Source organism: Corythoichthys intestinalis, chromosome 5 (assembly GCF_030265065.1).
Source record: "Corythoichthys intestinalis isolate RoL2023-P3 chromosome 5, ASM3026506v1, whole genome shotgun sequence".
Taxonomy (NCBI): domain Eukaryota; kingdom Metazoa; phylum Chordata; class Actinopteri; order Syngnathiformes; family Syngnathidae; genus Corythoichthys; species Corythoichthys intestinalis.
The window spans coordinates 35,110,147-35,122,643 of record NC_080399.1 but is presented as its reverse complement, the minus strand read 5'-3'; positions in this window follow the sequence as shown (position 1 = coordinate 35,122,643).

The window sequence follows — 12,497 nt, the reverse complement described above, 5'->3', positions numbered from 1 at the left end:
AAGAGAATCCCTCCGGCCGCTGGGTGGCAGCGCCTGCCTGCGATGACATGGCTCCTAGTAGTAGGGATGGAAGGAGTAGTTCTTGCCATCTACTGGGTTGACGATTTGGCCACAGCACCTGAAGTTTTTTACGATAAATACGTATATAATGGCAACCGTTGACTTCAGTCGGCGCTTTGACTGTAAAATCCCGTTTGATGTCGCATCATTGCACTGCCAATGATTGTAAACTTTAATAGCAAAGTTTGATTTTTGCCTCAGCTAGCTATCAGTAAGCTAAACCGCGCTAGGCATTATGGGAAACGTAGTTTTGAACTGCTACGTTTGGAAACATGCTGGTTGAATAGTTTGCACACAAAAACCGAAATGAACTGACAATCTAGAGCATTGAATGAGAATATCAATTGAATGGGAATAACAATTTGTCAATGACAATTGTCGTGCTACTAATTTATAAAAATGTTTAGTTGGCACATAGCCTACTGTGTGTATGTGTATTGACTGGACTACATTTCTATGGGTCTGTATGATATATTATATGTATATAGATATATATATTTTTTTAAGTCATTATTTATATATTTTTTTTCAAACTGCATTTTTCCATCCAGAGTGAGGGGGCACACTTTAAATATATTAAAGTGATATAGGCATCTTAGAGTGAACTTCGAGTAAAATTCAAGTATCTTGAGGCCGGGCTGAGTATCCTCTTTTTTGGAAATCAAAATATGGCCACCCTACTATTGTGGTTCCTCGGTTTTATTATTATTACTATTGTTATAGTTGTTCTTTGTTCCGAAGCCCCTTTGAGCTCAATTTGACCCCCTTGGAATGCTTCAAAATGCACCAAAATCGGCAGGCAGGTCAACACAGGTGCAATTTTTGATTCCGTGTAAAGACAAATTCTAAATACAATATCTAGCGCCCCCTAGCAGTCATTCTTTGTCCCGCCGACGCTTTGAGCCCTACTTTGACCGCCTCCGAATGCTAGCCAGGTGAACACTGGTGAAAACTTTGATTAAATGTAAAAAAATAAATAAATAAATAAATAAATAAATGTGTGTAGCGCCCCCTAGGGACAAAACCAACATTTCATTTAATTTTTTTTAAGGTGAAAGAGGAAGTAACAACGCAAAGGTTAAAACTTAGAACACATCAGGGCTGCGTTTCAATCGCGGTATAAATGAGCCCTCGCTCACTTGCCCTAGCCACCGCCCCCGGGGGAATCCCCGCCACCATCTTAAGGGCCGTTCCAATTCCCAAAACAGCGAAGTGAACTTGTTGAGATGGACCCTCAGAGGGCTCCGTGATCGAGTGGAAAAACGATGGTCCCTCCGGAGCTCCCTGTATCCCACAATGCATTGCAGTGGTACACGGAAAATATGTCCATGCGGTGGTGATAATGAAGCTCAAATACCGTTGGCTGCTGTCTATTTACCACCAAAGAAGAAAATGAATGGAGGAGCCAGCACGGTGTTTGGATGTGATACCAAACTGCCTTTGAAATTGTAAAATTTATCATTGTTGTTAATAAATAAAAATTAAAAAATTAGACTGTATGTGGCAGTTATGGCAGGACGTATGGAATCACAGGAATGCCAAAATAAAATAAAATGAAATAAATAAATAAATAAAATAAACATAAAGAGAAATAAATGAATAAATAAAGACGAAAGTGACTTTTACTTTTGTCAGTAAAAAAAAAGAAAAAACTGACAATTTTTGTCATTGATGTTTCTATTTCGCTTGCCTTTTCTATTTTGCTTTTAACGAAAGGAATGATCTGTCAATCAAATGGCGTTGGGAGGGACTGAACTTAAACTTCAAATAGGTTAAATGTATTTGAACAACAAATCTGTTTACAGATTGTAAGGTATAGACAAATAAATAAATAACTGAATAATGAAATGCCCAAATAAAATTTGATACAAAACTTAGAATACTGATAATTCCCAGGTAACAACATATTGCCATCAAGCGTGGAATACTTCTCCGGCTTATTGACATGAGTCGCAGTATATTTTGTGCAATGTGGAATAATGGTGCCACCAGGAGGTGGCGAGGCCTGGCTACGGCTCCCCCCAATGAATTTGTTGGCTACCCCACTGGTCACCCCACTCGCCAGTATAATGTCAGATTATAGTAGCTGCGGAACTCAAAATTTTGACTGGTCTATTATGGACTATGTAATTTAACACAATATAGTGGTATACAATAAACAATATAACACCATCAACAAAAGTATATCAGAAGGTGTGTCTTGACGTCTTTCTGACAATTTTCTACTGGCCTTTTTAATACTAAAACATAGTAAAAACCTGAAATTCAGGCTTTTATTATTTGGTGTGCCACCCCAAGGTTTTAAGTGGCCCCATTTGGCCACCCATATGAAGAATTTCTGGAGGCGCTACTGATTTGAAATAGGCAGTATAGCGCTACTCCAACACCTTGTGGTTGTTCCATGATTTTCTTGCCTGTGAGTGAACAAGGGCAGGTGTGTTGCAGTTACGTCTTTCGCTCCCCCTCCGCCCACTTTCATTCCACCCTCCAAGTGGCCTCAGTGTGACGTCATAGCAAGTGCTCAGGGCAAGTGAGCGAGGGCAACTCAAACCGTGACTGGAACGCAGCCCAGTACTGTATGAATGGGATACCATACGCGGTGCCCAGACTGCCGTTAGTACTACATCCAGTTTTCTTTGAGTGGGCATGAGATTATACATGTTTAAGAAAGTCCAATCAGCTATTAATACCACATGATTGTTTAAAGGGTGACTGACCAAGTTCTCTCTGGAAAGTCCTTGCCAAGTTGTTTTCCGTTGATTTTCACAGGCCACCTCATTATTCATTTGACTACTTAAAGAAATGGTGATTTTTCCAAAAATGTTTAATAATGTAATGCAATCAATTAATCTAAAATAATCCTAAACGATTTTATTAGCAATTTTAATACTCCTTTTAACAAGGTTCCTTGGGTATGCGTACGTTCCCATAGCAACGAGTCCTGTTATTGTCCTACGTCACAAGCGCTGCGAATTCTGGGAGCGAGAATAGGTGTAAGGTGCGCATTTTGAGCAAAGGACGGCCACCGGTTAAAATGTGTGCGTCCATGAACGAATGTAAGTACATTCATATGAGTCAGTGTAAAGTGCTTAGTTTTCGCCACTTTTATGGCCAAGATGATCGCACGTGCAAGCAGCGCGCACTCCTACCATACAACCACCACCACAACCTTTGTGTTCATTATACTGCGCTAGTATGTATGTGTGTCACATGACTCAAAGTGAGAGTGGGCGGCGATCTTGCCTTTTTTAATTGGCAAAATGAAAATAAGTTATCCTTCTGGAAGCGAAAAAAAGAAAGAAAAAGCAGAAGAGGAGAAAAGGAAGAAAGACAGCGGTGAGTGTACTATGTTACTGTAGTTTTATGTCCTAATGTAGTAGAAGCACTGCAGACTAGTAGTAGTTGTAGTATTTTTATGTCCTGAACCAATTAACTGCCTTGACTTGTTGTAACTAGCTTGTTAGCGTTTGCTAACAGCATTGCAGCATGCTAGCGTTTCTTCATACATAAAGATGTTACCTAGAACATAAAATCAGTGTTTAGAATCAATATACACACTGATAAGTCAAACTGATAAGATGTTACATGATTCACTTCTGTGCCAGAATGTTATTTTTAATAAGTGAAAGCAATATAACTTACCAGCCAGTCAGTAGAATACGGTATGTGTAAAGGTATGTGTACTAAGCACAATAATAATAATAATCTGAAGTACATTTTGTTTATTAAGGCAAATGTGTGTAAATAATTAAGGATAGTGATTTTCTTTGTTTTCATTAGTTGTATGAGCAACAGTTATGAATTATGTTATAAAGAGTAATGCATCCCGTAATCTATCTACAATGTAACTAACATTATATATATTTTTCCTATTATTATTTCCCCAGGATCTCTAAGAAGGTTTCTTGAACCAAAAAATGTTGCAGCACCTTCTAATCCAGATAATCCAGATGGTAATTAAGCTATTCTCACGTGTACTTAATTTCCTTTAACATTATATTCATTGTCATGATTCAAAATTCATTGTGTTTAGTGTTACTTCATGCCATTTGAAAAGCATGTTTATAATGCTGAGTTTGTACTTTTGGATATATTTTTACTTTACATACATTTACATACACAGTTGCACCATGTGAAGCTGAGCACTTTTTTCATTTAATATTTTTGTTATTTTCTTTATTTAGCTTTTAGATTGGATTTTAATTTTAACAGCATTATACTGCACTTTTTCTCGACACCTTTGAAAAAAGCTGGGCTCCACTTTTGCACTGAATATAGAGAAAATGTTTTAGTTATTAGTTATGTTATTGATCTTTTTGTTTGTTGCTGTTACTGGATTACATTTGTACATTTTTTGATGTGACTTTTACAATAAAACTTTATATATACATTTTCATCTGGGAATTTTTTCAGAAGGTGTCAGTCTCCCCCAGGGCAGCTGTGGGGGGCACTTTGAGTGTCCTAAAAAGCGCTCTATGGGAGCGAGGCGTTACTAGACTTTTATTAAATATGCTATTGCTCCAAGTCCAACTGTCCCCCTTACTTGCACACGCTCAAAGGGCCCCGTGTTGCTTGTTGCCTGGGGCCCCCGGGGACCCTTGCTACGCCTCTGTCTATATGATGCCATTGCAATTTCACGGTGCATTAAGCCCCCAAACTATTTTTAATTTGTCCGTTTTACCCTGGAGACCCCCGTTTACAGACACCACGCAATTGCTTTTGTTTCAACCCAGCTATAAAAAGGTTAGTAATTATATTTATAACTCAAAATGTCATTTTTAGCTTAGAATCATAAATTGATGTCTAATATTTAGTTGAAAAAAAAAAAAAAAAAAACGTATTCACTTCCATATTTTAAAACTTTTAAACAGATTACGTCACAATGGAAAAAAATAATGTCTGTAAATAAGATATCGGATATCTACCTAAAAAATATCGCTGAATTGCATATTTTTTGTTACTGTCGCATTTCCCCCGACATTTAAGATGATAATCGATCCAAGCAAAGAAAATTGAAAAAAACATTTTTAAGAGGGTAAATACATGAAAAAGAAAATCTCGACCACTCCGTGATGTCTGCGATTTCTGCATCGCGACCTTTGTTATATTATCATGTTTCACCCATAAAATTTCCCAAAAATCTGGCTGTGGCCATTCACAGCTGTGTCTTAACACATACGAGCCACATGGAGTTTTTGGATCGAAATAAGGTAAATACGCGATAATGTCTTGTTAAAATCATGGTGTCTTTAATCATGCTTTCTCATGCTCCAACCTGCAGTAAAGGTTTTGCTGTTTTATTTATTCTTATTTTTTAAATTTGGCCAAGTTGGTTGTCTCAGAGCAGAACTTCAAGTCACCGGAGTGTTTTCCGCCAAATATATTTTAATAAATAGTTTTTAAGCACTTATAATAATTAGAGATGCCGATCGATCGGGTCCGATCACGTCATTTTCAAAGTATCGGAATCGACAAAAAAATATCGGCCATGCCTTTTTTTAATATATATTTTTTACTTAGATCGTTTTCTAATTGTATTTAACGTTACAGACATAATATGTTACACTTATCCAGTCTTTAGAGAGTCTTTAGTTTAGGCTTAAGGTAGGGTTATCAAATTTATCCCAGTAACGGCGGTAATTAATTTTTTAAAAAAATGTATCACGTTATAATATTTAACGCAATTAATGCATGCGCTGCACGACCCACTCACGCAATGTCGCGCTCAATCTATAATGGCGCCGTTTTACCTATATAGAGGGATAAAAGGCAGCGTAAAATGAGTAGAGTGAATTTTGGCAGCCTTTGGAGACTTTTTTTAATTGGCTAAAGCCTTACAATCCGTCTCCCTACGATTAGAAATATCATGGGAAGCAATGTGGGGAAGCAAGGTAGCAATTGATCTTTTTCTTAACACCCTATGTTATTTCCCAACGCAGAGAAGATATATCAATTGGTAGCACTACGCACAGTCATGGTTCCACTTCCCATCATGCATTTGGGCATGGCCTTCAGTATCATTTACTGAAAGCTCAACAAACACACTAGATGGCAATATTTAGTCACAATATACAAAGTCACAAGTCTTTCTATCCGTGGATCCCTCTCACAGAAAGAATGTTCATAATGTAAATGCCATCTTGAGGGTTTATTGTCATAGTAGACAAATACTTATGTACTGTATGTTGAATGTATATATTCGTCCGAGTTTTATTCATTTTTTTCTTAATGCATTGCCAAAATATATATGATCGCGAAAAATTATCGGGAATGATTGGAATTGAATCGGGAACACAAAAAAAGCAATCGGATCGGGAAATATCGGGATCGGCAGATACTCAAACTAAAACGATCGGGATCGGATCGGGAGCAAAAAAACATGATTGGAACAACCCTAATAATAATTATGAGTTAAGTGGGTTAAGTTTTAAACATGTTACCGTCCCACCAAATTATTTTTAAACAAGAATAAAGTAGTAAAAAATGCTTGACTTTATTAAATGCTTCATTGAGTGAGTCCACTCAAATCTGCTCAAGCTGCTCACTTACACACAATGAGTTGCCACGGCAACTGTTTAACAAGTTAAATGATTGACGCATGCAGCGCTTTGAAGTTCGTGTCTCTGGTAACATTAAACCCAAACATCTGTCAGTCATTGTTAACTTTAATAAGCGACTCCAGTGCATGCCTGATGAACAAAGAGCAGGGGGAGGGAGGGAGGGAGGGAGGGAGGGAGGGAGACGGAAGTCTACGCGATCGGCTCAGGACAGCTCATCTGTATTTTATTTTTTTTTTAATTGAAAAAAAAAAAATCCACGATGGACTGAGGGCGTGAAGTTTGCGCGAAGTAGCGAGGGATCACTGTAAATGATTCAACCTTCTGTTTAGTCAGACATCATTCAAAGTAAACATTACATGACATACACAAATCGATACAGTATATGTTTATACAATTTAACGTGCCAAAAGGACACACAGAAGCTATTCAAAGCACCTTTTTAATTTAAATACAATAAATAAATAAAACTATTATTTATTCCTAAAATATTTTTTGTAGGATGTAAAAAGTAGGAGAAAGCTGGAGTACCTTAAGAGACAATCCACACCAACACTCAGCTGATAAAGAGGGCTAATAGTGTATTAAACAAATGGACATGCTGCTTTGTTGTTGTTTTTATTTACGTTTTTTTTCTCCACCAATATTAGATGCCACAATGAACGAACTGGGCACATTACATATAGGTTTCTTTGGTTATCTAAGTGTAAAATAATTACTCAGAAAATTGTCAAATGTAGCCGCTCGTTCAGGAGTTTGAACGTTGGCCGCAATTCATGGTCCGTGTTCCAGCATTGTTTCATGATCATACGAAGAGCTTCAGGACAGCAGTCTGCAAGAGGCATTCGGTATCCACGCTCCAATAGAGGTAACACATTGTTGAATGGCTGCACAGTGGAAAAACCAGCATGAAATTCACATGCATGCGATGCGCACACACATAAGTAATAGCTAAGTGAATGCTTGTTGTTGTTGTTATGGTTTGTAAACTTACAACTTTTTGGTGGGGTGTTTAACCAAATGAGTATATCACCCAAAGCAAAACACAAAGCTCCAAACATCTGATTTGGTGGAGAATTTCTTTTGCAGTAGAGACAAAAAATACTGCTGTAGATGATTTCCAGAGTTCCAGATTTTTGCTGACCTTGTATACATACTGTAGCAAGCGTATTGATCTAATGTAGCCATGGATTTAACAGCTGTCAGTGCATGATCCATGGTCCCTTTCTCAGCCTTACTCACCAAGAGCCCAGCGCCAAGCCTTCTTGCTAGCAAAGTCACTGATCAAATCAGTCTAAAGTCTAGCTTCCTAGCCAACTGACTTTCAATGGACAGCATGGCAAGACTAGAAAGCCTGTCTTGACACGTAGTGGACCTCAAATAGTTCTTTATGAGTTTTAGCTTACTTAAAGCTCTTTCGCCACCTGCAACCATAACAGGGAGTGTGCAAAATATACGTAAAGTGATGCACACTGTCCAAAAATGCTTTGCAGCTGCATCTTACAAATTGCATTCAGGAGACCATATACATATTCTCTCACAGCTGTTTAAGTAAGGGGTTTACCCTGAACCACTTATATTTTTATGTGTGGTGTGGCAGTGTTCAAATTAATTCCTCACCTCCTTCAGATGGGAGTAAAGATGAGGCTGGCTCATAAAGGGGGTCAGGATACAGGGCTGCTTAGCCAGACGCAGCAAGAGGAGTTGTGCCTGTTACAACTGCTTTAGTATGAAGAGCTTGTTAAGGGTTTGCCTGCTGTACTGATTAAATGTAAGCCAAAAGTTGAGCAAACAGAGAGAAGCTAGAGAACAATTACAGTATTTCATAATGGAGTAGGCTTAGCCCCATCTGGAAACTCGCGATCTCCACTATAGGCTACGCTACAGCTCCGAAGCGAGGTCCTTTGTTAACAAACTACATTCAATTGATGACAAACTAAATTCAATAAATTCTTGACAAACTGGATTCAAGCCGATTTAAAAAAAAAAAAGAAAAGAAAATTTCCACAACAACTTTCAACATCTGTAGGATACCAAAAAATGCCGTCATTAGTTGGAATTCATGTTTTTGAATAGGTGAATTTTCATGGGTGAAGTCTGTGTTGCCCAACGACAGCCCCAAAACATCACTGCTCTAGAGGAGATCTGCATGGAGGAATGGGCCAACATACCAGCAACAGTGTTTGAAAAGCTTGTGAAGAGTTACAGAAAACGTTTGGCCTCCGTTATTGCCAACAAAGGGTACATAACAAGTATTGAGATGAACTTTTGGTATTGACCAAATACCTATTTTCCACCATGATTTGCAAATAAATTCTTTAAAAATCAAACAATGTGATTTTCTGTTTTTTTTCCCCACATTCCATCTCTCATGGTTGAGGTTTACCCACGTTGACAATTACAGGCCTCTCTAATCTTTTCAAGTGGGAGAACTTGCACAATTAGTGGTTGACTGTATACTTATTTGCCCCACTGTAAAACAGCAGATTGGTGAAAAGGTGTCCTCTTAATGGGTTGCAACAAAAACCCGCATCCACTGCGGCCCTTTGTGGAATAGTTTGCCCACCCCTGATCGACGGTGAAGACAATTTACTGATTAATTCATTAATATACAAAGACAGAACATCTACAATATATCGTTATAAAGCCGCAATTTCAAAGGCACTGACAACTTTTGTTGGAAGTACTCTAAGCGCTGTCACATTGCGCAAGAGCTTCGTTACATGCGTGATATGCACCTTTGGTGTAAAGATTATATCAGCAACTTGAGACAGATGCTGAAAGTACAGGAAGAAGAAGGGGGTGGGGGGTATTTAGGATTTATATATGTATACATATATATACACACTCACCGGCCACTTTGTTAGGTACACCTGTCCAACTGCTCGTAACACTTAATTTCTAATCAGCCAATCACATGGCGGCAACTCAGTGCATTTAGGCATGTAGACATGGTTTAAGACAATCTCCTGCAGTTCAAACCGAGCATCAGTATGGGGAAGAAAGGTGATTTGAGTGACTTTGAACGTGGCATAGTTGTTGGTGCCAGAAGGGCTGGTCTGAGTATTTCAGAAACTGCTGATCTACTGGGATTTTCACGCACAACCATCTCTAGGGTTTACAGAGAATGGTCCGAAAAAGAAAAAATATCCAGTGAGCGGCAGTTCTGTGGGCGGAAATGCCTTGTTGATGCCAGCGGTCAGAGGAGAATGGCCAGACTGGTTCGAGCTGATAGAAAGGCAACAGTGAGTCAAATAACCACCCGTTACAACCAAGGTAGGCAGAAGAGCATCTCTGAACGCACAGTACGTCAAACTTTGAGGCAGATGGGCTACAGCAGCAGAAGACCACTCCTTTCAGCTAAGAACAGGAAACTGAGGCTACAATTTGCACAAGCTCATCGAAATTGGACAATAGAAGATTGGAAAAACGTTGCCTGGTCCGATGAGTCTCGATTTCTGCTGCAACATTCGGATGGTAGGGTCAGAATTTGGCGTCAACAACATGAAAGCATGGATCCATCCTGCTTTGTATCAACGCTTCAGGCTGGTGGTGTAATGGTGTGGGGAATATTTTCTTGGCACTCTTTGGGCCCCTTGGTACCAATTGAGCATCGTTGGAACGCCACAGCCTACCTGAGTATTGTTGCTGACCATGTCCATCCCTTTATGACCACAATGTACCCAACTTCTGAAGGCTACTTTCAGCAGGATAATGCGCCATGTCATAAAGCTGGAATAATCTCAGACTGGTTTCTTGAACATGACAATGAGTTCACTGTACTCAAATGGCCTCCACAGTCACCAGATCTCAATCCAATAGAGCAGGGGTCGGCAACCTATGACACGCGTGTCAGCACTGGCACGCGAAGGGTTAACCAGTGACACGCCAGCGCATGGCAAAAAAACAAGAAAAAAGCGCCTTTTTACCTGAAATTCAGACATTTTCTGTTGCCCACCCTGTTATTTAAGCCACACACACATCCAAGGGAATTCCAGTGTAAAGCGACATGGGATTTACGTCAGTGCTTTCACGTATAAAAAGATGTCCCGCGAATGGAGCGGGTTGGACGCTTTCACAGACTTGTCCCGTATTGCCCACTGGCGCTCTCTGTGCGGGAAGGGCCGCTGGCGCGAGATTATAACCTCTGAGATTACGTCATTTTTGGTAGGCATCGGCTGTCACAATGTTGGTCATATCGTCTTTTATTCCAGAGTCAGCGTTCCCAACGTCGTAACTGCAGCCAATTCAATCTCATCAAGACTGTATTTAAGAGTGTTATTCCCCCACCAAGATCTGCACCTGCGGCTCCACCCGGGCTGGTATGGGGCTAGATCAGTCTTCTAGCCCGCGCCTTCCTTGGGCACCACGAGAGCAAGCCTCTCTCTCCCCGGGGAAAGGCTCGCTCCTCGCGGCTCCACCCGGGCCCGCGCCCGAGCCTTTCGTGCGCACCGCAAGAGCCAGCCTCCCGGGGGCCGCGGCGGCTCCACCCTGGCCCGTGCCTCTCCCCGGGGAGAACAAGTGTCAAACGTCATTATGAGACAAAACATGAAAATTCATTCAAGGATGAGTCTGACAAGGCAGCGACATTAAAACGTGCATTGTCCAGGTACAGTAAACAAACACACCCTGAAAGCCTTTGTCACTGCTAAAAACACCGCCACCGAAGCAAGCTATCACTTTGCTCACTGCATTGCAAAGCAAGGAAAACCTGATGAAAAAAAGAAAAACTGATGGCGAATATATCAAAGTGGCGATCTTGTCAAGCTCAGAGGTTTTGGTTGATGGCTTGACTAACAAAGAGACACTCAAAAAAAAAAAGGATAAGCAGCTAAAAGTCACAAAGTACAACCCTGAAATCAAAGCTGAGCCAAGGAAAATAAGGCCAGGGATCACATTAAGGTAGGCATCTTTTAACTTTGTAATATAAAACAATATCTAAAATGCTGCATATCATTTACTGTTTAAGTTGATAGTGAACAACTAGCTAGTGAACTGTTGCACTTATTTTCAAGTTTTGACATTTTCTATAATATGCATTTATTTTTTAGTTAATCGAAAAAGAATGGTAGTTATACGATTTCAATATATGTTCATGTTGTTTTCTTTGGGGTAAAATTACAGCTCTGTTGGATATAAAAAATTGGATGTGCGTCATTAATCTCGGTGTGGCACACTGATTGACAAGAAAATTTGAAAATGGCACTCCACACCAAAAAGGTTGCTGACCCCTGCAATAGAGCATCTTTGGGATGTAGTGGAACGGGAGATTCGCATCATGGATGTGCAGCCGACAAATCTGCACCAACTGTGTGATGCCATCATGTCAATATGGACCAAACTCTCTGACGAAAGCTTCCAGCACCTTGTTGAATCTATGCCACGAAGAATAGAGGCAGTTCTGAGGGCAAAAGGGGGTCCAACCCGTTACTAGCATTCCTTCAATCCTTGATATTTCTCCGGCTTATCGTGTTCTTTTTTCCTGATGTTGCTATCGCTATTTACAGTGTATCACAAAAGTGAGTACACCCCTCGCATTTTTGCAGATATTTAGGTATATCTTTTCACGGGACAACACTGACAAAATGACGCTTTGACACAATGAAAAGTAGTATGTGTGCAGCTTATACAATAGAGTTAATTTATTTCCCCCTCAAAATATAGCCATTAATATCTAAACCCCTGGCAACAAAAGTGAGTACACTCCTTAGAAACTACGTACATCCCTAAATGTCCAAATTGAGTACTGCTTGTCATTTTCCCTCCAAAATGTCATGTGACTCATTACAGTAGTGCTGTCAGCATTGCTGCAAAGATTGAAGAGGTGGGGGGTCAGCCTGTTAGTGCTCAGACCATACACCGCACCCTACATAAAATTGG